Here is a 20,921-nt window from a genome sequence, read left to right as displayed (position 1 = left end):
CAGAAGTATTGGCCTTGTTTACACTGTACTTTAGTGTGTTAATTAATTGTATTGACTTGCTTTATTTTATCTTGCTCAGTTTTGTAAACACTAAATGTTAGTAACGGCTATTATTAAACTCCGTAAATAAATATTTTATTTAAAATACTCTTACCAGTCAAATGTTTTTCAGCAGTAAGATTTTTAATGTTTTTTGAGAATTTCTTCTGCTCACCAAGCCTGCCTTTATTTTATCCAAAGTACAGCAAAAACTGTAGCATTTTAAATATTCTTACTATTTTAAATCAGCTGCTTTCTATTTCAATTCAATTCAATTCAAGTTTATTTGTATAGCGCTTTTTACAATACAAATTGTTACAAAGCAACTTTACAGAAAATTATGTTTCTACAATATTTAGTAGTAGCTTATAAGTGGTGACTGTCAGTTTGTGCACGTATGACAGGATTTGTAGAAAAATTCATACAAGACGTAGTCAGCCAGACGATGAACATTATTAATTTTATTAATAATTAATAATTATTATATGATGCAGTCACACATGTAGCAATATTTGTTAGTTCTGTTGTTGATTCAGGGTCAGCATCATCTGAGGTCCTCTGAGGTTCAGCATCATCTCTTCTCAGGTGTTCTGGATCCAGACTGGAGCTTGTGTAAATCCTAGTTACCACGGGATGTAAATCCAGCAGAAACAGAGACACATATAGAGACATCATTAGCATAGCTGCTGTTCCAACAGAGTAAAATTAATTAGTTTAACCCAAGCTAAAGAATAAGAATGCACATTTGATCAGATACAACTACACTCACAATTTAAGAGATACATTATTCGAATGCTTGGCGAAAGAGATGTGTTTTTAATCTAGATTTAAACAGAGAGAGTGTGTCTGAACCCCGAACATTATCAGGAAGGCTATATATTTGAATATATACTGTAATTTATTTCTGTGATGCACAGCTGTATTTTCAGCATCATTCATCCAGTCTTCAGTGTCACACGATCTTCAGAAATCAGAATAATATGATGATTTACTGCTCAAGAAAAAATTATTATTATTATTATTACTGTTGTTGTTATGTTATGTTGAAAACAGCCGAGTACAATCTTTTCAGTTTCTTACATGAATAGAAAGTTCAGAAGAACAGCATTTATCTGATATATATATATATATATTTTTTTTTTTTTTTTTTACATTTTCATCATCAACATTTTTCATCTTTATCATCACTTTTAATCAATTTAAATCATCCTTGCTAAAAAAAAAGGCATTAATTTCTGTCATTTCTTTCCCCCCAAAAGAATGGTACAATCTATATTGTTAAGAAAGCTTTTTATTTCAAATAAATGCAGATCTTTGGATCTTTCTATTTAAAGAATCCCTGGGGGGTTTAAAATATTGATAATAATAATAATAATAATATTTTTTCTTGATCAGTAAATCATTATTCTGATTTCTGAAGATCATGTGACACTGAAGACTGGAGAAATGATGCTGAAAATACAGCGGAGCATCACAGAAATAAAATACATTTTACTATATGTTCAAATAGAAAGCAGTTATTTTAACTAGTAAAAATATTTCAACAATATTATTGCTTTTACTGTATTTTGGACCAAATAAAGGCAGGCTTGGTGAGAATTAAAAATCTTACTGTTCAAAAACATTTAAGTGGTAGTGTAATATATTTTTTTTCTGTGTTCTCCACAACTTTAGATTTTATTATTGTTGTTGTTGTTGAATCTATACATTTAAATATTTTCATGTATTTCAATTTGTTAATTAAAATACTATAAGTATGTGGCCTTGTTTGAACTGTATTGAACTGTGTGTTAAGTTTTATTGATTAAAAAATGTATACATTTTGTTGATTTTCTTTTAAATTGATATTACATTTTATTTACTTGCTCAGATATGTAAACACTGAATGTTAATAACTGTTACCATTAAACATACATAATTATTTAATATAAAACATATTTGTATTGTTTTTTCTGTTCTCCACATCTTTATTTTTATTATATCTGTTGCTGTTGTTTAATAACCTATGATTATTTTATGTATATTTATTTAATTATTATATATTTTTGTTATTTTTTCTTTTAATTTTTATAAGTATATTACTTTACTATAAATAAAATGAAAAACTTACTTTTTTGTGAGTTTTAGTTATATTTCATATATATGGGTTTTCTGTACAGTTATACACATATAAATAGACGTATCTTTATAAATAAAGGCCTGAAACATTATCAAAGTGTTCTTTTTAATTATTCACATTTTTCTATATTAAAAATAACTATTCCCTATTATAATGTATATGTTTCTTAAGATCTTTGCACATTTTGTACACCATACAAAAGAACAATTATTACAAGATTTATTTTTATCTTTGTTCACAAAGTTCATCTATTATATGTTAATCGTACTTAAAGTGTATCTAGATGAAAAAACGAATACAAACTCATTTTATGGTATTTGTGGCCGAGACGGGATTCGAACCTCTAATTCTGTGTATTTTTTTCGTCCCGCCTCCCTGGAATTTCCTTCGTTGCTATTGGCTAGTTAGCGCTCTACACCTATCCGCGACTGGCCTTCGCGTGTGAGGCGAACGTGATAACCACTACACTACGGAAACCTACCTACCGCTAAAACAGTCCAACATTTTTAATTGAAGTCTCTGTAAAATGTGCATAAAGGTAATGTCTTCTAAAGCCCACAGTCGGCTAAAAAGGGTTCATACTTTTCATCAAAAGGAAGCAGCTGATTCTGCTCGGTTTTGAACCAAGGACCTTTCCCGTCTTAGGCGAACGTGATGACCACTACACTACAGAAACTCCCCACTTCCACACTAGTTCTCTTTCGCCATAATCTATACAATGATGTGCCCAAAAGCAAATAGGCAATCTGTGTAAATCCCACACACAACAGGACAGAGTTCATTCGGCGTGGCAGTCTACGCCGAGTTTCCAAATAATTTCCCTTAACTTACCTCGGAATTAAGGCGTTTGCAGCTTGGACCACCTGCCTACCAGACAGCCATTTCACCACAGAAAGAAAAAAAGCCCCCACCTGTTTCCGCCCAGTTTCGAGCTGGGGACCTTTCGCGTGTAAGGCGAATGTGATAACCTCTACACTACGGAAACCTGCAGTCAAGGTTGTATCTGACATTTTCATCGCACGCTTCTTGGAGCACGAATAAAATTACAGATTGCGTTGTGCTCTTCAGTCTGCAAATAGCTTTTTTTTGAGTGGCAAACCAAGCATTTTTCCAGTTGTTTGAAGGATTGCTCTGTGACCATTACTTTTTTGCTCTTTTTTAGGTTATTTAATTTAATTGTTTTTAACATTATACGAAATATTTTGTCTTTGAGTGCACCATCCATCTGTTCATTGAAACTGCCTGGTTTAAAGTACAGAGTCTGTCGGTGTGGCAGTTACTGCTGCCTAGTGTGGCTTAATAATTGTCTTCACACCTGTGTAAAGAAAGGCCTTCGTGACGTAGAGCTGCTGCCTAACAGAGGGCCACTCTGACAAATATCTTCGTTCGTGTTCCTCAGAAGAAAGCCACGCAGGCTTGAAATGGCACGAGTGTGGGTTAGGTTTAGGTCAAACAGTGACTGCTCTTTCATTTCTGCATCAACTACACCTTTGCTGACTATATTCATGCCTCTTGGCCGCAAAGCTTCGGTAGCATTGGGTTCCTCCTCAACAGAATGCCAATTGAACCATTGTGAAAAAGAGATTCACTGTTCCCGCCCAGTTTCGAACTGGGGACCTTTCGCGTGTGAGGCGAACGTGATAACCACTACACAACGGAAACCTACCTACCGCTAAAACAGTCCAACATTTTTAATTGAAGTCTCTGTAAAATGTGCATAAAGGTAATGTCTTCTAAAGCCCACAGTCGGCTAAAAAGGGTTCATACTTTTCATCAAAAGGAAGCAGCTGTTTCTGCTCGGTTTCGAACCGAGGACTTTTCGCGTGTTAGGCGAACGTGATGACCACTATACTACAGAAACTCCCTACTTCCACAGTAGTTCTCTTTCGCCATAATCTATACAATGATGTGCCCAAACGCAAATAGGCAATCTGCGTAAATCCCACACACAACAGGACAGAGTTCATTCGGCGTGGCAGTCTACGCCGAGTTTCCAAATAATTTCCCTTAACTTACCTCGGAATTAAGGCGTTTGCAGCTTGGACCACCTGCCTACCAGACAGCCATTTCACCACAGAAAGAAAAAAAGCCCCCACCTGTTTCCGCCCAGTTCCGAGCTGGGGACCTTTCGCGTGTAAGGCGAAGGTGATAACTTCTACACTACGGAAACCTGCAGTCAAGGTTGTATCTGACCTTTTCATCGCACGCTTCTTGGAGCACGAATAAAATTACAGATTGCGTTGTGCTCTTCAGTCTGCAAATAGCTTTTTTTTGAGTGGCAAACCAAGCATTTTTCCAGTTGTTTGAAGGATTGCTCTGTGACCATTACTTTTTGCTCTTTTTTAGGTTATTTAATTTAATTGTTTTTAACGTTATACGAAATATTTTGTCTTTGAGTGCACCATCCATCTGTTCATTGAAACTGCCTGGTTTAAAGTACAGAGTCTGTCGGTGTGGCAGTTACTGCTGCCTAGTGTGGCTTAATAATTGTCTTCACACCTGTGTAAAGAAAGGCCTTCGTGACGTAGAGCTGCTGCCTAACAGAGGGCCACTCTGACAAATATCTTCTTTCGTGTTCCTCAGAAGAAAGCCACGCAGGCTTGAAATGGCACGAGTGTGGGTTAGGTTTAGGTCAAACAGTGATTGCTCTTTCATTTCTGCATCAACTACACCTTTGCTGACTATATTCATGCCTCTTGGCCGCAAAGCTTCGTTAGCGTTGAGTTCTTCCTCAACAGAATGCCAATTGAACCATTGTGAAAAAGAGATTCACTGTTCCCGCCCAGTTTCGAACTGGGGACCTTTCGCGTGTGAGGCGAACGTGATAACCACTACACTACGGAAACCTACCTACCTCTAAAACAGTCCAACATTTTTAATTGAAGTCTCTGTAAAATGTGCATAAAGGTAATGTCTTCTAAAGCCCACAGTCGGCTAAAAAGGGTTCATACTTTTCATCAAAAGGAAGCAGCTGATTCTGCTCGGTTTTGAACCAAGGACCTTTCCCGTGTTAGGCGAACGTGATGACCACTACACTACAGAAACTCCCCACTTCCACACTAGTTCTCTTTCGCCATAATCTATACAATGATGTGCCCAAAAGCAAATAGGCAATCTGTGTAAATCCCACACACAACAGGACAGAGTTCATTCGGCGTGGCAGTCTACGCCGAGTTTCCAAATAATTTCCCTTCACTTACCTCGGAATTAAGGCGTTTGCAGCTTGGACCACCTGCCTACCAGACAGCCATTTCACCACAGAAAGAAAAAAAGCCCCCACCTGTTTCCGCCCAGTTTCGAGCTGGGGACCTTTCGCGTGTAAGGCGAATGTGATAACCTCTACACTACGGAAACCTGCAGTCAAGGTTGTATCTGACCTTTTCATCGCACGCTTCTTGGAGCACGAATAAAATTACAGATTGCGTTGTGCTCTTCAGTCTGCAAATAACTTTTTTTTGAGTGGCAAACCAAGCATTTTTCCAGTTGTTTGAAGGATTGCTCTGTGACCATTACTTTTTTGCTCTTTTTTTAGGTTATTTAATTTAATTGTTTTTAACATTATACGAAATATTTTGTCTTTGAGTGCACCATCCATCTGTTCATTGAAACTGCCTGGTTTAAAGTACAGAGTCTGTCGGTGTGGCAGTTACTGCTGCCTAGTGTGGCTCAATAATTGTCTTCACACCTGTGTAAAGAAAGGCCTTCGTGACGTAGAGCTGCTGCCTAACAGAGGGCCACTCTGACAAATATCTTCTTTCGTGTTCCTCAGAAGAAAGCCACGCAGGCTTGAAATGGCACGAGTGTGGGTTAGGTTTAGGTCAAACAGTGACTGCTCTTTCATTTCTGCATCAACTACACCTTTGCTGACTATATTCATGCCTCTTGGCCGCAAAGCTTCGGTAGCATTGGGTTCCTCCTCAACAGAATGCCAATTGAACCATTGTGAAAAAGAGATTCACTGTTCCCGCCCAGTTTCGAACTGGGGACCTTTCGCGTGTGAGGCGAACGTGATAACCACTACACTACGGAAACCTACCTACCTACCTCTTCAAACAGTCCAACATTTTTAATTGAAGGCTCTGTAAAATGTGCATAAAGGTAATGTCTTCTAAAGCCCACAGTCGGCTAAAAAGGGTTCATACTTTTCATCAAAAGGAAGCAACTGTTTCTGCTCGGTTTCTAACCGAGGACCTTTCGCGTGTTAGGCGAACTTGATGACCACTACACTACAGAAACTCCCTACTTCCACACTAGTTCTCTTTCGCCATAATCTATACAATGATGTGCCCAAACGCAAATAGGCAATCTGCGTAAATCCCACACACAACAGGACAGAGTTCATTCAGCGTGGCAGTCTACGCCGAGTTTCCAAATAATTTCCCTTAACTTACCTCGGAATTAAGGCGTTTGCAGCTTGGACCACCTGCCTACCAGACAGCCATTTCACCACAGAAAGAACAAAAGCCCCCTCCTGTTTCCGCCCAGTTTCGAGCTGGGGACCTTTCGCGTGTAAGGCAAATGTGATAACCTCTAAACTACAGAAACCTGCAGTCAAGGTTGGAACTGACCTTTTCATCGCACGCTTCTTGGAGCACGAATAAAATTACAGATTGCGTTGTGCTCTTCAGTCTGCAAATAGCTTTTTTTAGAGTGGCAAACCAAGCATTTTTCCAGTTGTCTGAAGGATTGCTCTGTGACCATTACTTTTTTAGGTTATTTAATTTAATTGTTTTTAACGTTATACGAAATATTTTGTCTTTGAGTGCACCATCCATCTGTTCATTGAAACTGCCTGGTTTAAAGTACAGAGTCTGTCGGTGTGGCAGTTACTGCTGCCTAGTGTGGCTTAATAATTGTCTTCACACCTGTGTAAAGAAAGGCCTTCGTGACGTAGAGCTGCTGCCTAACAGAGGGCCACTCTGACAAATATCTTCTTTCGTGTTCCTCAGAAGAAAGCCACGCAGGCTTGAAATGGCACGAGTGTGGGTTAGGTTTAGGTCAAACAGTGACTGCTCTTTCATTTCTGCATCAACTACACCTTTGCTGACTATATTCATGCCTCTTGGCCGCAAAGCTTCGGTAGCGTTGAGTTCCTCCTCAACAGAATGCCAATTGAACCATTGTGAAAAAGAGATTCACTGTTCCCACCCTGTTTCGAACTGGGGACCTTTCGCGTGTGAGGCGAATGTGATAACCACTACACTACGGAAACCTACCTCCCTCAAACAGTCCAACATTTTTAATTGAAGGCTCTGTAAAATGTGCATAAAGGTAATGTCTTCTAAAGCCCACAGTCGGCTAAAAAGGGTTCATACTTTTAATCAAAAGGAAGCGGCTGTTTCTGCTCGGTTTCGAACCGAGGACCTTTCGCGTGTTAGGCGAACGTGATGACCACTACACTACAGAAACTCCCCACTTCCACACTAGTTCTCTTTCGCCATAATCTATACAATGATGTGCCCAAACGCAAATAGGCAATCTGCGTAAATCCCACACACAACAGGACAGAGTTCTTTCGGCGTGGCAGTCTATGCCGAGTTTCCAAATAATTTCCCTTAACTTACCTCGGAATTAAGGGGTTTGCAGCTTGGACCACCTGCCTACCAGACAGCCATTTCACCAAAGAAAGAACAAAAGCCCCCACCTTTTTCCGCCCAGTTTCGAACTGGGGAGCTTTCGCGTGTGAGGCGAACGTGATAACCACTACACTACGGAAACCTACCTACCGCTAAAACAGTCCAACATTTTTAATTGAAGTCTCTGTAAAATGTGCATAAAGGTAATGTCTTCTAAAGCCCACAGTCGGCTAAAAAGGGTTCATACTTTTCATCAAAAGGAAGCAGCTGATTCTGCTCGGTTTTGAACCAAGGACCTTTCCCGTGTTAGGCGAACGTGATGACCACTACACTACAGAAACTCCCCACTTCCACATTAGTTCTCTTTCGCCATAATCTATACAATGATGTGCCCAAAAGCAAATAGGCAATCTGTGTAAATCCCACACACAACAGGACAGAGTTCATTCGGCGTGGCAGTCTACGCCGAGTTTCCAAATAATTTCCCTTAACTTACCTCGGAATTAAGGCGTTTGCAGCTTGGACCACCTGCCTACCAGACAGCCATTTCACCACAGAAAGAAAAAAAGCCCCCACCTGTTTCCGCCCTGTTTCGAGCTGGGGACCTTTCGCGTGTAAGGCGAATGTGATAACCTCTACACTACGGAAACCTGCAGTCAAGGTTGTATCTGACCTTTTCATCGCACGCTTCTTGGAGCACGAATAAAATTACAGATTGCGTTGTGCTCTTCAGTCTGCAAATAACTTTTTTTTGAGTGGCAAACCAAGCATTTTTCCAGTTGTTTGAAGGATTGCTCTGTGACCATTACTTTTTTGCTCTTTTTTTAGGTTATTTAATTTAATTGTTTTTAACATTATACGAAATATTTTGTCTTTGAGTGCACCATCCATCTGTTCATTAAAACTGCCTGGTTTAAAGTACAGAGTCTGTCGGTGTGGCAGTTACTGCTGCCTAGTGTGGCTCAATAATTGTCTTCACACCTGTGTAAAGAAAGGCCTTCGTGACGTAGAGCTGCTGCCTAACAGAGGGCCACTCTGACAAATATCTTCTTTCGTGTTCCTCAGAAGAAAGCCACGCAGGCTTGAAATGGCACGAGTGTGGGTTAGGTTTAGGTCAAACAGTGACTGCTCTTTCATTTCTGCATCAACTACACCTTTGCTGACTATATTCATGCCTCTTGGCCGCAAAGCTTCGGTAGCATTGGGTTCCTCCTCAACAGAATGCCAATTGAACCATTGTGAAAAAGAGATTTACTGTTCCCGTCCAGTTTCGAACTGGGGACCTTTCGCGTGTGAGGCGAACGTGATAACCACTACACTACGGAAACCTACCTACCGCTAAAACAGTCCAACATTTTTAATTGAAGTCTCTGTAAAATGTGCATAAAGGTAATGTCTTCTAAAGCCCACAGTCGGCTAAAAAGGGTTCATACTTTTCATCAAAAGGAAGCAGGTGATTCTGCTCGGTTTTGAACCAAGGACCTTTCCCGTGTTAGGCGAACGTGATGACCACTACACTACAGAAACTCCCCACTTCCACACTAGTTCTCTTTCGCCATAATCTATACAATGATGTGCCCAAAAGCAAATAGGCAATCTGTGTAAATCCCACACACAACAGGACAGAGTTCATTCGGCGTGGCAGTCTACGCCGAGTTTCCAAATAATTTCCCTTAACTTACCTCGGAATTAAGGCGTTTGCAGCTTGGACCACCTGCCTACCAGACAGCCATTTCACCACAGAAAGAAAAAAAGCCCCCACCTGTTTCCGCCCAGTTTCGAGCTGGGGACCTTTCACGTGTAAGGCGAATGTGATAACCTCTACACTACGGAAACCTGCAGTCAAGGTTGTATCTGACATTTTCATTGCACGCTTCTTGGAGCACGAATAAAATTACAGATTGCGTTGTGCTCTTCAGTCTGCAAATAGCTTTTTTTTGAGTGGCAAACCAAGCATTTTTCCAGTTGTTTGAAGGATTGCTCTGTGACCATTACTTTTTTGCTCTTTTTTAGGTTATTTAATTTAATTGTTTTTAACATTATACGAAATATTTTGTCTTTGAGTGCACCATCCATCTGTTCATTGAAACTGCCTGGTTTAAAGTACAGAGTCTGTCGGTGTGGCAGTTACTGCTGCCTAGTGTGGCTTAATAATTGTCTTCACACCTGTGTAAAGAAAGGCCTTCGTGACGTAGAGCTGCTGCCTAACAGAGGGCCACTCTGACAAATATCTTCTTTCGTGTTCCTCAGAAGAAAGCCATGCAGGCTTGAAATGGCACGAGTGTGGGTTAGGTTTAGGTCAAACAGTGACTGCTCTTTCATTTCTGCATCAACTACACCTTTGCTGACTATATTCATGCCTCTTGGCCGCAAAGCTTCGGTAGCGTTGAGTTCCTCCTCAACAGAATGCCAATTGAACCATTGTGAAAAAGAGATTCACTGTTCCCGCCCAGTTTCGAACTGGGGACCCTTCGCGTGTGAGGCGAACGTGATAACCACTACACTACGGAAACCTACCTACCTACCTCTTCAAACAGTCCAACATTTTTAATTGAAGGCTCTGTAAAATGTGCATAAAGGTAATGTCTTCTAAAGCCCACAGTCGGCTAAAAAGGGTTCATACTTTTCATCAAAAGGAAGCAGCTGTTTCTGCTCGGTTTCTAACCGAGGACCTTTCGCGTGTTAGGCGAACTTGATGACCACTACACTACAGAAACTCCCTACTTCCACACTAGTTCTCTTTCGCCATAATCTATACAATGATGTGCCCAAACGCAAATAGGCAATCTGCGTAAATCCCACACACAACAGGACAGAGTTCATTCAGCGTGGCAGTCTACGCCGAGTTTCCAAATAATTTCCCTTAACTTACCTCGGAATTAAGGCGTTTGCAGCTTGGACCACCTGCCTACCAGACAGCCATTTCACCACAGAAAGAACAAAAGCCCCCTCCTGTTTCCGCCCAGTTTCGAGCTGGGGACCTTTCGCGTGTAAAGCGAAGGTGATAACTTCTACACTACGGAAACCTGCAGTCAAGGTTGTATCTGACCTTTTCATCGCACGCTTCTTGGAGCACGAATAAAATTACAGATTGCGTTGTGCTCTTCAGTCTGCAAATAGCTTTTTTTTGAGTGGCAAACCAAGCATTTTTCCAGTTGTTTGAAGGATTGCTCTGTGACCATTACTTTTTTGCTCTTTTTTAGGTTATTTAATTTAATTGTTTTTAACATTATACGAAATATTTTGTCTTTGAGTGCACCATCCATCTGTTCATTGAAACTGCCTGGTTTAAAGTACAGAGTCTGTCGGTGTGGCAGTTACTGCTGCCTAGTGTGGCTTAATAATTGTCTTCACACCTGTGTAAAGAAAGGCCTTCGTGACGTAGAGCTGCTGCCTAACAGAGGGCCACTCTGACAAATATCTTCTTTCGTGTTCCTCAGAAGAAAGCCACGCAGGCTTGAAATGGCACGAGTGTGGGTTAGGTTTAGGTCAAACAGTGACTGCTCTTTCATTTCTGCATCAACTACACCTTTGCTGACTATATTCATGCCTCTTGGCCGCAAAGCTTCGGTAGCGTTGAGTTCCTCCTCAACAGAATGCCAATTGAACCATTGTGAAAAAGAGATTGACTGTTCCCGCCCAGTTTCGAACTGGGGACCTTTCGCGTGTGAGGCGAACGTGATAACCACTACACAACGGAAACCTACCTACCGCTAAAACAGTCCAACATTTTTAATTGAAGTCTCTGTAAAATGTGCATAAAGGTAATGTCTTCTAAAGCCCACAGTCGGCTAAAAAGGGTTCATACTTTTCATCAAAAGGAAGCAGCTGTTTCTGCTAGGTTTCGAACCGAGGACTTTTCGCGTGTTAGGCGAACGTGATGACCACTATACTACAGAAACTCCCTACTTCCACAGTAGTTCTCTTTCGCCATAATCTATACAATGATGTGCCCAAACGCAAATAGGCAATCTGCGTAAATCCCACACACAACAGGACAGAGTTCATTCGGCGTGGCAGTCTACGCCGAGTTTCCAAATAATTTCCCTTAACTTACCTCGGAATTAAGGCGTTTGCAGCTTGGACCACCTGCCTACCAGACAGCCATTTCACCACAGAAAGAAAAAAAGCCCCCACCTGTTTCCGCCCAGTTTCGTGCTGGGGACCTTTCGCGTGTAAGGCGAAGGTGATAACTTCTACACTACGGAAACCTGCAGTCAAGGTTGTATCTGACCTTTTCATCGCACGCTTCTTGGAGCACGAATAAAATTACAGATTGCGTTGTGCTCTTCAGTCTGCAAATAGCTTTTTTTTGAGTGGCAAACCAAGCATTTTTCCAGTTGTTTGAACGATTGCTCTGTGACCATTACTTTTTTGCTCTTTTTTAGGTTATTTAATTTAATTGTTTTTAACATTATACGAAATATTTTGTCTTTGAGTGCACCATCCATCTGTTCATTGAAACTGCCTGGTTTAAAGTACAGAGTCTGTCGGTGTGGCAGTTACTGCTGCCTAGTGTGGCTTAATAATTGTCTTCACACCTGTGTAAAGAAAGGCCTTCGTGACGTAGAGCTGCTGCCTAACAGAGGGCCACAGTCGGCTAAAAAGGGTTCATACTTTTCATCAAAAGGAAGCGGCTGTTTCTGCTCGGTTTCGAACCGAGGACCTTTCGCGTGTTAGGCGAACGTGATGACCACTACACTACAGAAACTCCCCACTTCCACACTAGTTCTCTTTCGCCATAATCTATACAATGATGTGCCCAAACGCAAATAGGCAATCTGCGTAAATCCCACACACAACAGGACAGAGTTCTTTCGGCGTGGCAGTCTATGCCGAGTTTCCAAATAATTTCCCTTAACTTACCTCGGAATTAAGGGGTTTGCAGCTTGGACCACCTGCCTACCAGACAGCCATTTCACCAAAGAAAGAACAAAAGCCCCCACCTTTTTCCGCCCAGTTTCGAACTGGGGACCTTTCGCGTGTGAGGCGAACGTGATAACCACTACACTACGGAAACCTACCTACCGCTAAAACAGTCCAACATTTTTAATTGAAGTCTCTGTAAAATGTGCATAAAGGTAATGTCTTCTAAAGCCCACAGTCGGCTAAAAAGGGTTCATACTTTTCATCAAAAGGAAACAGCTGTTTCTGCTCGGTTTCGAACCGAGGACTTTTCGCGTGTTAGGCGAACGTGATGACCACTATACTACAGAAACTCCCTACTTCCACAGTAGTTCTCTTTCGCCATAATCTATACAATGATGTGCCCAAACGCAAATAGGCAATCTGCGTAAATCCCACACACAACAGGACAGAGTTCATTCGGCGTGGCAGTCTACGCCGAGTTTCCAAATAATTTCCCTTAACTTACCTCGGAATTAAGGCGTTTGCAGCTTGGACCACCTGCCTACCAGACAGCCATTTCACCACAGAAAGAAAAAAAGCCCCCACCTGTTTCCGCCCAGTTTCGAGCTGGGGACCTTTCGCGTGTAAAGCGAAGGTGATAACTTCTACACTACGGAAACCTGCAGTCAAGGTTGTATCTGACCTTTTCATCGCACGCTTCTTGGAGCACGAATAAAATTACAGATTGCGTTGTGCTCTTCAGTCTGCAAATAGCTTTTTTTTGAGTGGCAAACCAAGCATTTTCCAGTTGTTTGAAGGATTGCTCTGTGACCATTACTTTTTTGCTCTTTTTTAGGTTATTTAATTTAATTGTTTTTAACATTATACGAAATATTTTGTCTTTGAGTGCACCATCCATCTGTTCATTGAAACTGCCTGGTTTAAAGTACAGAGTCTGTCGGTGTGGCAGTTACTGCTGCCTAGTGTGGCTTAATAATTGTCTTCACACCTGTGTAAAGAAAGGCCTTCGTGACGTAGAGCTGCTGCCTAACAGAGGGCTACTCTGACAAATATCTTCTTTCGTGTTCCTCAGAAGAAAGCCACGCAGGCTTGAAATGGCACGAGTGTGGGTTAGGTTTAGGTCAAACAGTGACTGCTCTTTCATTTCTGCATCAACTACACCTTTGCTGACTATATTCATGCCTCTTGGCCGCAAAGCTTCGGTAGCATTGAGTTCCTCCTCAACAGAATGCCAATTGAACCATTGTGAAAAAGAGATTCACTGTTCCCGCCCAGTTTCGAACTGGGGACCTTTCGCGTGTGAGGCGAACGTGATAACCACTACACTACGGAAACCTACCTACCGCTAAAACAGTCCAACATTTTTAATTGAAGTCTCTGTAAAATGTGCATAAAGGTAATGTCTTCTAAAGCCCACAGTCGGCTAAAAAGGGTTCATACTTTTCATCAAAAGGAAGCAGCTGTTTCTGCTCGGTTTTGAACCAAGGACCTTTCCCGTGTTAGGCGAACGTGATGACCACTACACTACAGAAACTCCCCACTTCCACACTAGTTCTCTTTCGCCATAATCTATACAATGATGTGCCCAAAAGCAAATAGGCAATCTGTGTAAATCCCACACACAACAGGACAGAGTTCATTCGGCGTGGCAGTCTACGCCGAGTTTCCAAATAATTTCCCTTAACTTACCTCGGAATTAAGGCGTTTGCAGCTTGGACCACCTGCCTACCAGACAGCCATTTCACCACAGAAAAAAAAAAAGCCCCCACCTGTTTCCGCCCAGTTTCGAGCTGGGGACCTTTCGCGTGTAAGGCGAATGTGATAACCTCTACACTACGGAAACCTGCAGTCAAGGTTGTATCTGACATTTTCATCGCACGCTTCTTGGAGCACGAATAAAATTACAGATTGCGTTGTGCTCTTCAGTCTGCAAATAGCTTTTTTTTGAGTGGCAAACCAAGCATTTTTCCAGTTGTTTAAAGGATTGCTCTGTGACCATTACTTTTTTGCTCTTTTTTAGGTTATTTAATTTAATTGTTTTTAACATTATACGAAATATTTTGTCTTTGAGTGCACCATCCATCTGTTCATTGAAACTGCCTGGTTTAAAGTACAGAGTCTGTCGGTGTGGCAGTTACTGCTGCCTAGTGTGGCTTAATAATTGTCTTCACACCTGTGTAAAGAAAGGCCTTCGTGACGTAGAGCTGCTGCCTAACAGAGGGCCACTCTGACAAATATCTTCTTTCGTGTTCCTCAGAAGAAAGCCACGCAGGCTTGAAATGGCACGAGTGTGGGTTAGGTTTAGATCAAACAGTGACTGCTCTTTCATTTCTGCATCAACTACACCTTTGCTGACTATATTCATGCCTCTTGGCCGCAAAGCTTCGGTAGCATTGAGTTCCTCCTCAACAGAATGCCAATTGAACCATTGTGAAAAAGAGATTCACTGTTCCCGCCCAGTTTCGAACTGGGGACCTTTCGCGTGTGAGGCGAATGTGATAACCACTACACTACGGAAACCTACCTACCGCTAAAACAGTCCAACATTTTTAATTGAAGTCTCTGTAAAATGTGCATAAAGGTAATGTCTTCTAAAGCCCACAGTCGGCTAAAAAGGGTTCATACTTTTCATCAAAAGGAAGCAGCTGTTTCTGCTCGGTTTTGAACCAAGGACCTTTCCCGTGTTAGGCGAACGTGATGACCACTACACTACAGAAACTCCCCACTTCCACACTAGTTCTCTTTCGCCATAATCTATACAATGATGTGCCCAAAAGCAAATAGGCAATCTGTGTAAATCCCACACACAACAGGACAGAGTTCATTCGGCGTGGCAGTCTACGCCGAGTTTCCAAATAATTTCCCTTAACTTACCTCGGAATTAAGGCGTTTGCAGCTTGGACCACCTGCCTACCAGACAGCCATTTCACCACAGAAAGAAAAAAAGCCCCCACCTGTTTCCGCCCAGTTTCGAGCTGGGGACCTTTCGCGTGTAAGGCGAATGTGATAACCTCTACACTACGGAAACCTGCAGTCAAGGTTGTATCTGACATTTTCATCGCACGCTTCTTGGAGCACGAATAAAATTACAGATTGCGTTGTGCTCTTCAGTCTGCAAATAGCTTTTTTTTGAGTGGCAAACCAAGCATTTTTCCAGTTGTTTGAAGGATTGCTCTGTGACCATTACTTTTTTGCTCTTTTTTAGGTTATTTAATTTAATTGTTTTTAACATTATACGAAATATTTTGTCTTTGAGTGCACCATCCATCTGTTCATTGAAACTGCCTGGTTTAAAGTACAGAGTCTGTCGGTGTGGCAGTTACTGCTGCCTAGTGTGGCTTAATAATTGTCTTCACACCTGTGTAAAGAAAGGCCTTCGTGACGTAGAGCTGCTGCCTAACAGAGGGCCACTCTGACAAATATCTTCTTTCGTGTTCCTCAGAAGAAAGCCACGCAGGCTTGAAATGGCACGAGTGTGGGTTAGGTTTAGGTCAAACAGTGACTGCTCTTTCATTTCTGCATCAACTACACCTTTGCTGACTATATTCATGCCTCTTGGCCGCAAAGCTTCGGTAGCATTGGGTTCCTCCTCAACAGAATCCCAATTGAACCATTGTGAAAAAGAGATTTACTGTTCCCGCCCAGTTTCGAACTGGGGACCTTTCGCGTGTGAGGCGAACGTGATAACCACTACACTACGGAAACCTACCTACCCCTAAAACAGTCCAACATTTTTAATTGAAGTCTCTGTAAAATGTGCATAAAGGTAATGTCTTCTAAAGCCCACAGTCGGCTAAAAAGGGTTCATACTTTTCATCAAAAGGAAGCAGCTGATTCTGCTCGGTTTTGAACCAAGGACCTTTCCCGTGTTAGGCGAACGTGATGACCACTACACTACAGAAACTCCCCACTTCCACACTAGTTCTCTTTCGCCATAATCTATACAATGATGTGCCCAAAAGCAAATAGGCAATCTGTGTAAATCCCACACACAACAGGACAGAGTTCATTCGGCGTGGCAGTCTACGCCGAGTTTCCAAATAATTTCCCTTAACTTACCTCGGAATTAAGGCGTTTGCAGCTTGGACCACCTGCCTACCAGACAGCCATTTCACCACAGAAAGAAAAAAAGCCCCCACCTGTTTCCGCCCAGTTTCAAGCTGGGGACCTTTCGCGTGTAAGGCGAATGTGATAACCTCTACACTACGGAAACCTGCAGTCAAGGTTGTATCTGACCTTTTCATCGCACGCTTCTTGGAGCACGAATAAAATTACAGATTGCGTTGTGCTCTTCAGTCTGCAAATAGCTTTTTTTTGAGTGGCAAACCAAGCATTTTCCAGTTGTTTGAAGGATTGCTCTGTGACCATTACTTTTTTGCTCTTTTTTAGGTTATTTAATTTAATTGTTTTTAACGTTATACGAAATATTTTGTCTTTGAGTGCACCATCCATCTGTTCATTGAAACTGCCTGGTTTAAAGTACAGAGTCTGTCGGTGTGGCAGTTACTGCTGCCTAGTGTGGCTTAATAATTGTCTTCACACCTGTGTAAAGAAAGGCCTTCGTGACGTAGAGCTGCTGCCTAACAGAGGGCCACTCTGACAAATATCTTCTTTCGTGTTCCTCAGAAGAAAGCCACGCAGGCTTGAAATGGCACGAGTGTGGGTTAGGTTTAGGTCAAACAGTGACTGCTCTTTCATTTCTGCATCAACTACACCTTTGCTGACTATATTCATGCCTCTTGGCCGCAAAGCTTCGGTAGCATTGAGTTCCTCCTCAACAGAATGCCAATTGAACCATTGTGAAAAAGAGATTCACTGTTCCCGCCCAGTTTCGAACTGGGGACCTTTCGCGTGTGAGGCGAACGTGATAACCACTACACTACGGAAACCTACCTACCTACCTACCTCTAAAACAGTCCAACATTTTTAATTGAAGTCTCTGTAAAATGTGCATAAAGGTAATGTCTTCTAAAGCCCACAGTCGGCTAAAAAGGGTTCATACTTTTCATCAAAAGGAAGCAGCTGATTCTGCTCGGTTTTGAACCAAGGACCTTTCCCGTGTTAGGCGAACGTGATGACCACTACACTACAGAAACTCCCCACTTCCACACTAGTTCTCTTTCGCCATAATCTATACAATGATGTGCCCAAAAGCAAATAGGCAATCTGTGTAAATCCCACACACAACAGGACAGAGTTCATTCGGCGTGGCAGTCTACGCCGAGTTTCCAAATAATTTCCCTTAACTTACCTCGGAATTAAGGCGTTTGCAGCTTGGACCACCTGCCTACCAGACAGCCATTTCACCACAGAAAGAAAAAAAGCCCCCACCTGTTTCCGCCCAGTTTCAAGCTGGGGACCTTTCGCGTGTAAGGCGAATGTGATAACCTCTACACTACGGAAACCTGCAGTCAAGGTTGTATCTGACCTTTTCATCGCACGCTTCTTGGAGCACGAATAAAATTACAGATTGCGTTGTGCTCTTCAGTCTGCAAATAGCTTTTTTTTGAGTGGCAAACCAAGCATTTTCCAGTTGTTTGAAGGATTGCTCTGTGACCATTACTTTTTTGCTCTTTTTTAGGTTATTTAATTTAGTTGTTTTTAACATTATACGAAATATTTTGTCTTTGAGTGCACCATCCATATGTTCATTGAAACTGCCTGGTTTAAAGTACAGAGTCTGTCGGTGTGGCAGTTACTGCTGCCTAGTGTGGCTTAATAATTGTCTTCACACCTGTGTAAAGAAAGGCCTTCGTGACGTAGAGCTGCTGCCTAACAGAGGGCCACTCTGACAAATATCTTCTTTCGTGTTCCTCAGAAGAAAGCCACGCAGGCTTGAAATGGCACGAGTGTGGGTTAGGTTTAGGTCAAACAGTGACTGCTCTTTCATTTCTGCATCAACTACACCTTTGCTGACTATATTCATGCCTCTTGGCCGCAAAGCTTCGGTAGCATTGAGTTCCTCCTCAACAGAATGCCAATTGAACCATTGTGAAAAAGAGATTCACTGTTCCCGCCCAGTTTCGAACTGGGGACCTTTCGCGTGTGAGGCAAACGTGATAACCACTACACTACAGAAACCTACCTACCTACCTACCTACCTCTAAAACAGTCCAACATTTTTAATTGAAGTCTCTGTAAAATGTGCATAAAGGTAATGTCTTCTAAAGCCCACAGTCGGCTAAAAAGGGTTCATACTTTTCATCAAAAGGAAGCAGCTGTTTCTGCTCGGTTTCGAAACGAGGACCTTTCGCGTGTTAGGCGAACGTGATGACCACTACACTACAGAAACTCCCCACTTCCACACTAGTTCTCTTTCGCCATAATCTATACAATGATGTGCCCAAAAGCAAATAGGCAATCTGTGTAAATCCCACACACAACAGGACAGAGTTCATTCGGCGTGGCAGTCTACGCCGAGTTTCCAAATAATTTCCCTTAACTTACCTCGGAATTAAGGCGTTTGCAGCTTGGACCACCTGCCTACCAGACAGCCATTTCACCACAGAAAGAAAAAAAGCCCCCACCTGTTTCCGCCCAGTTTCGAGCTGGGGACCTTTCGCGTGTAAGGCGAATGTGATAACCTCTACACTACGGAAACCTGCAGTCAAGGTTGTATCTGACCTTTTCATCGCACGCTTCTTGGAGCACGAATAAAATTACAGATTGCGTTGTGCTCTTCAGTCTGCAAATAGCTTTTTTTTGAGTGGCAAACCAAGCATTTTTCCAGTTGTCTGAAGGATTGCTCTGTGACCATTACTTTTTTGCTCTTTTTTAGGTTATTTAATTTAATTGTTTTTAACATTATACGAAATATTTTGTCTTTGAGTGCACCATCCATCTGTTCATTGAAACTGCCTGGTTTAAAGTACAGAGTCTGTCGGTGTGGCAGTTACTGCTGCCTAGTGTGGCTTAATAATTGTCTTCACACCTGTGTAAAGAAAGGCCTTCGTGACGTAGAGCTGCTGCCTAACAGAGGGCCACTCTGACAAATTTCTTCGTTCGTGTTCCTCAGAAGAAAGCCACGCAGGCTTAAAATGGCACGAGTGTGGGTTAGGTTTAGGTCAAACAGTGACTGCTCTTTCATTTCTGCATCAACTACACCTTTGCTAACTATATTCATGCCTCTTGGCCGCAAAGCTTCGGTAGCGTTGAGTTCCTCCTCAAAAGAATGCCAATTGAACCATTGTGAAAAAGAGATTCACTGTTCCCGCCCAGTTTCAAATTGGGGATCTTTTGCTTGTGAGGCGAACGTGATAACACTACACTACGGAAGCCTACCTACATCCCTCAAACAGTCCAACATTTTTAATTGAAGGCTCTGTAAAATGTGCATAAAGGTAATGTCTTCTAAAGCCCACAGTCGGCTAAAAAGGGTTCATACTTTTCATCAAAAGGAAGCAGCTGATTCTGCTCGGTTTTGAACCAAGGACCTTTCCCGTGTTAGGCGAACGTGATGACCACTACACTACAGAAACTCCCCACTTCCACACTAGTTCTCTTTCGCCATAATCTATACAATGATGTGCCCAAAAGCAAATAGGCAATCTGTGTAAATCCCACACACAACAGGACAGAGTTCATTCGGCGTGGCAGTCTACGCCGAGTTTCCAAATAATTTCCCTTAACTTACCTCGGAATTAAGGCGTTTGCAGCTTGGACCACCTGCCTACCAGACAGCCATTTCACCACAGAAAGAAAAAAAGCCCCCACCTGTTTCCGCCCAGTTTCAAGCTGGGGACCTTTCGCGTGTAAGGCGAATGTGATAACCTCTACACTACGGAAACCTGCAGTCAAGGTTGTATCTGACCTTTTCATCGCACGCTTCTTGGAGCACGAATAAAATTACAGATTGCGTTGTGCTCTTCAGTCTGCAAATAGCTTTTTTTTGAGTGGCAAACCAAGCATTTTCCAGTTGTTTGAAGGATTGCTCTGTGACCATTACTTTTTTGCTCTTTTTTAGGTTATTTAATTTAATTGTTTTTAACGTTATACGAAATATTTTGTCTTTGAGTGCACCATCCATCTGTTCATTGAAACTGCCTGGTTTAAAGTACAGAGTCTGTCGGTGTGGCAGTTACTGCTGCCTAGTGTGGCTTAATAATTGTCTTCACACCTGTGTAAAGAAAGGCCTTCGTGACGTAGAGCTGCTGCCTAACAGAGGGCCACTCTGACAAATATCTTCTTTCGTGTTCCTCAGAAGAAAGCCACGCAGGCTTGAAATGGCACGAGTGTGGGTTAGGTTTAGGTCAAACAGTGACTGCTCTTTCATTTCTGCATCAACTACACCTTTGCTGACTATATTCATGCCTCTTGGC

The 20,921-nt window shown here is 42.1% G+C and overlaps 28 non-coding genes across 28 annotated transcripts; all 28 read right to left on the bottom strand.

The window, feature by feature from the left end:
* Positions 1 to 3,070: 3,070 nt before the first annotated feature.
* trnav-uac (transfer RNA valine (anticodon UAC)) lies at positions 3,071 to 3,143 on the bottom strand. The gene has a single exon. It is a non-coding gene; the product is annotated as a tRNA-Val (tRNA).
* Positions 3,144 to 3,747: 604 nt separating this feature from the next.
* On the bottom strand, positions 3,748 to 3,820 carry trnav-cac (transfer RNA valine (anticodon CAC)). The gene has a single exon. It is a non-coding gene; the product is annotated as a tRNA-Val (tRNA).
* A 126-nt stretch (positions 3,821 to 3,946) lies between these two features.
* Positions 3,947 to 4,019, bottom strand: trnav-aac (transfer RNA valine (anticodon AAC)). Its single transcript has one exon. It is a non-coding gene; the product is annotated as a tRNA-Val (tRNA).
* A 912-nt stretch (positions 4,020 to 4,931) lies between these two features.
* Positions 4,932 to 5,004, bottom strand: trnav-cac (transfer RNA valine (anticodon CAC)). Its single transcript has one exon. It is a non-coding gene; the product is annotated as a tRNA-Val (tRNA).
* Positions 5,005 to 5,439: 435 nt separating this feature from the next.
* trnav-uac (transfer RNA valine (anticodon UAC)) lies at positions 5,440 to 5,512 on the bottom strand. Its single transcript has one exon. It is a non-coding gene; the product is annotated as a tRNA-Val (tRNA).
* A 605-nt stretch (positions 5,513 to 6,117) lies between these two features.
* trnav-cac (transfer RNA valine (anticodon CAC)) lies at positions 6,118 to 6,190 on the bottom strand. Its single transcript has one exon. It is a non-coding gene; the product is annotated as a tRNA-Val (tRNA).
* A 1,304-nt stretch (positions 6,191 to 7,494) lies between these two features.
* On the bottom strand, positions 7,495 to 7,567 carry trnav-aac (transfer RNA valine (anticodon AAC)). Its single transcript has one exon. It is a non-coding gene; the product is annotated as a tRNA-Val (tRNA).
* A 1,422-nt stretch (positions 7,568 to 8,989) lies between these two features.
* On the bottom strand, positions 8,990 to 9,062 carry trnav-cac (transfer RNA valine (anticodon CAC)). Its single transcript has one exon. It is a non-coding gene; the product is annotated as a tRNA-Val (tRNA).
* Positions 9,063 to 9,497: 435 nt separating this feature from the next.
* On the bottom strand, positions 9,498 to 9,570 carry trnav-uac (transfer RNA valine (anticodon UAC)). Its single transcript has one exon. It is a non-coding gene; the product is annotated as a tRNA-Val (tRNA).
* A 604-nt stretch (positions 9,571 to 10,174) lies between these two features.
* On the bottom strand, positions 10,175 to 10,247 carry trnav-cac (transfer RNA valine (anticodon CAC)). Its single transcript has one exon. It is a non-coding gene; the product is annotated as a tRNA-Val (tRNA).
* A 1,117-nt stretch (positions 10,248 to 11,364) lies between these two features.
* trnav-cac (transfer RNA valine (anticodon CAC)) lies at positions 11,365 to 11,437 on the bottom strand. The gene has a single exon. It is a non-coding gene; the product is annotated as a tRNA-Val (tRNA).
* A 935-nt stretch (positions 11,438 to 12,372) lies between these two features.
* trnav-aac (transfer RNA valine (anticodon AAC)) lies at positions 12,373 to 12,445 on the bottom strand. The gene has a single exon. It is a non-coding gene; the product is annotated as a tRNA-Val (tRNA).
* A 236-nt stretch (positions 12,446 to 12,681) lies between these two features.
* On the bottom strand, positions 12,682 to 12,754 carry trnav-cac (transfer RNA valine (anticodon CAC)). The gene has a single exon. It is a non-coding gene; the product is annotated as a tRNA-Val (tRNA).
* Positions 12,755 to 12,880: 126 nt separating this feature from the next.
* Positions 12,881 to 12,953, bottom strand: trnav-aac (transfer RNA valine (anticodon AAC)). Its single transcript has one exon. It is a non-coding gene; the product is annotated as a tRNA-Val (tRNA).
* A 912-nt stretch (positions 12,954 to 13,865) lies between these two features.
* On the bottom strand, positions 13,866 to 13,938 carry trnav-cac (transfer RNA valine (anticodon CAC)). The gene has a single exon. It is a non-coding gene; the product is annotated as a tRNA-Val (tRNA).
* Positions 13,939 to 14,064: 126 nt separating this feature from the next.
* Positions 14,065 to 14,137, bottom strand: trnav-aac (transfer RNA valine (anticodon AAC)). Its single transcript has one exon. It is a non-coding gene; the product is annotated as a tRNA-Val (tRNA).
* Positions 14,138 to 14,373: 236 nt separating this feature from the next.
* Positions 14,374 to 14,446, bottom strand: trnav-uac (transfer RNA valine (anticodon UAC)). Its single transcript has one exon. It is a non-coding gene; the product is annotated as a tRNA-Val (tRNA).
* A 604-nt stretch (positions 14,447 to 15,050) lies between these two features.
* trnav-cac (transfer RNA valine (anticodon CAC)) lies at positions 15,051 to 15,123 on the bottom strand. The gene has a single exon. It is a non-coding gene; the product is annotated as a tRNA-Val (tRNA).
* Positions 15,124 to 15,249: 126 nt separating this feature from the next.
* trnav-aac (transfer RNA valine (anticodon AAC)) lies at positions 15,250 to 15,322 on the bottom strand. Its single transcript has one exon. It is a non-coding gene; the product is annotated as a tRNA-Val (tRNA).
* Positions 15,323 to 15,558: 236 nt separating this feature from the next.
* On the bottom strand, positions 15,559 to 15,631 carry trnav-uac (transfer RNA valine (anticodon UAC)). The gene has a single exon. It is a non-coding gene; the product is annotated as a tRNA-Val (tRNA).
* Positions 15,632 to 16,235: 604 nt separating this feature from the next.
* Positions 16,236 to 16,308, bottom strand: trnav-cac (transfer RNA valine (anticodon CAC)). Its single transcript has one exon. It is a non-coding gene; the product is annotated as a tRNA-Val (tRNA).
* A 435-nt stretch (positions 16,309 to 16,743) lies between these two features.
* trnav-uac (transfer RNA valine (anticodon UAC)) lies at positions 16,744 to 16,816 on the bottom strand. The gene has a single exon. It is a non-coding gene; the product is annotated as a tRNA-Val (tRNA).
* A 603-nt stretch (positions 16,817 to 17,419) lies between these two features.
* trnav-cac (transfer RNA valine (anticodon CAC)) lies at positions 17,420 to 17,492 on the bottom strand. The gene has a single exon. It is a non-coding gene; the product is annotated as a tRNA-Val (tRNA).
* A 443-nt stretch (positions 17,493 to 17,935) lies between these two features.
* On the bottom strand, positions 17,936 to 18,008 carry trnav-uac (transfer RNA valine (anticodon UAC)). Its single transcript has one exon. It is a non-coding gene; the product is annotated as a tRNA-Val (tRNA).
* Positions 18,009 to 18,611: 603 nt separating this feature from the next.
* On the bottom strand, positions 18,612 to 18,684 carry trnav-cac (transfer RNA valine (anticodon CAC)). The gene has a single exon. It is a non-coding gene; the product is annotated as a tRNA-Val (tRNA).
* A 138-nt stretch (positions 18,685 to 18,822) lies between these two features.
* trnav-aac (transfer RNA valine (anticodon AAC)) lies at positions 18,823 to 18,895 on the bottom strand. Its single transcript has one exon. It is a non-coding gene; the product is annotated as a tRNA-Val (tRNA).
* A 236-nt stretch (positions 18,896 to 19,131) lies between these two features.
* trnav-uac (transfer RNA valine (anticodon UAC)) lies at positions 19,132 to 19,204 on the bottom strand. Its single transcript has one exon. It is a non-coding gene; the product is annotated as a tRNA-Val (tRNA).
* A 1,113-nt stretch (positions 19,205 to 20,317) lies between these two features.
* trnav-uac (transfer RNA valine (anticodon UAC)) lies at positions 20,318 to 20,390 on the bottom strand. The gene has a single exon. It is a non-coding gene; the product is annotated as a tRNA-Val (tRNA).
* Positions 20,391 to 20,921: the final 531 nt, after the last annotated feature.

The sequence above is a fragment of the Carassius carassius genome, chromosome 22, assembly GCF_963082965.1.
Source record: "Carassius carassius chromosome 22, fCarCar2.1, whole genome shotgun sequence".
Classification (NCBI taxonomy): Eukaryota; Metazoa; Chordata; class Actinopteri; order Cypriniformes; family Cyprinidae; genus Carassius; species Carassius carassius.
The sequence above is the reverse complement of the archived record's forward strand: the minus strand, read 5'-3'. Positions and strand labels throughout refer to the sequence as shown.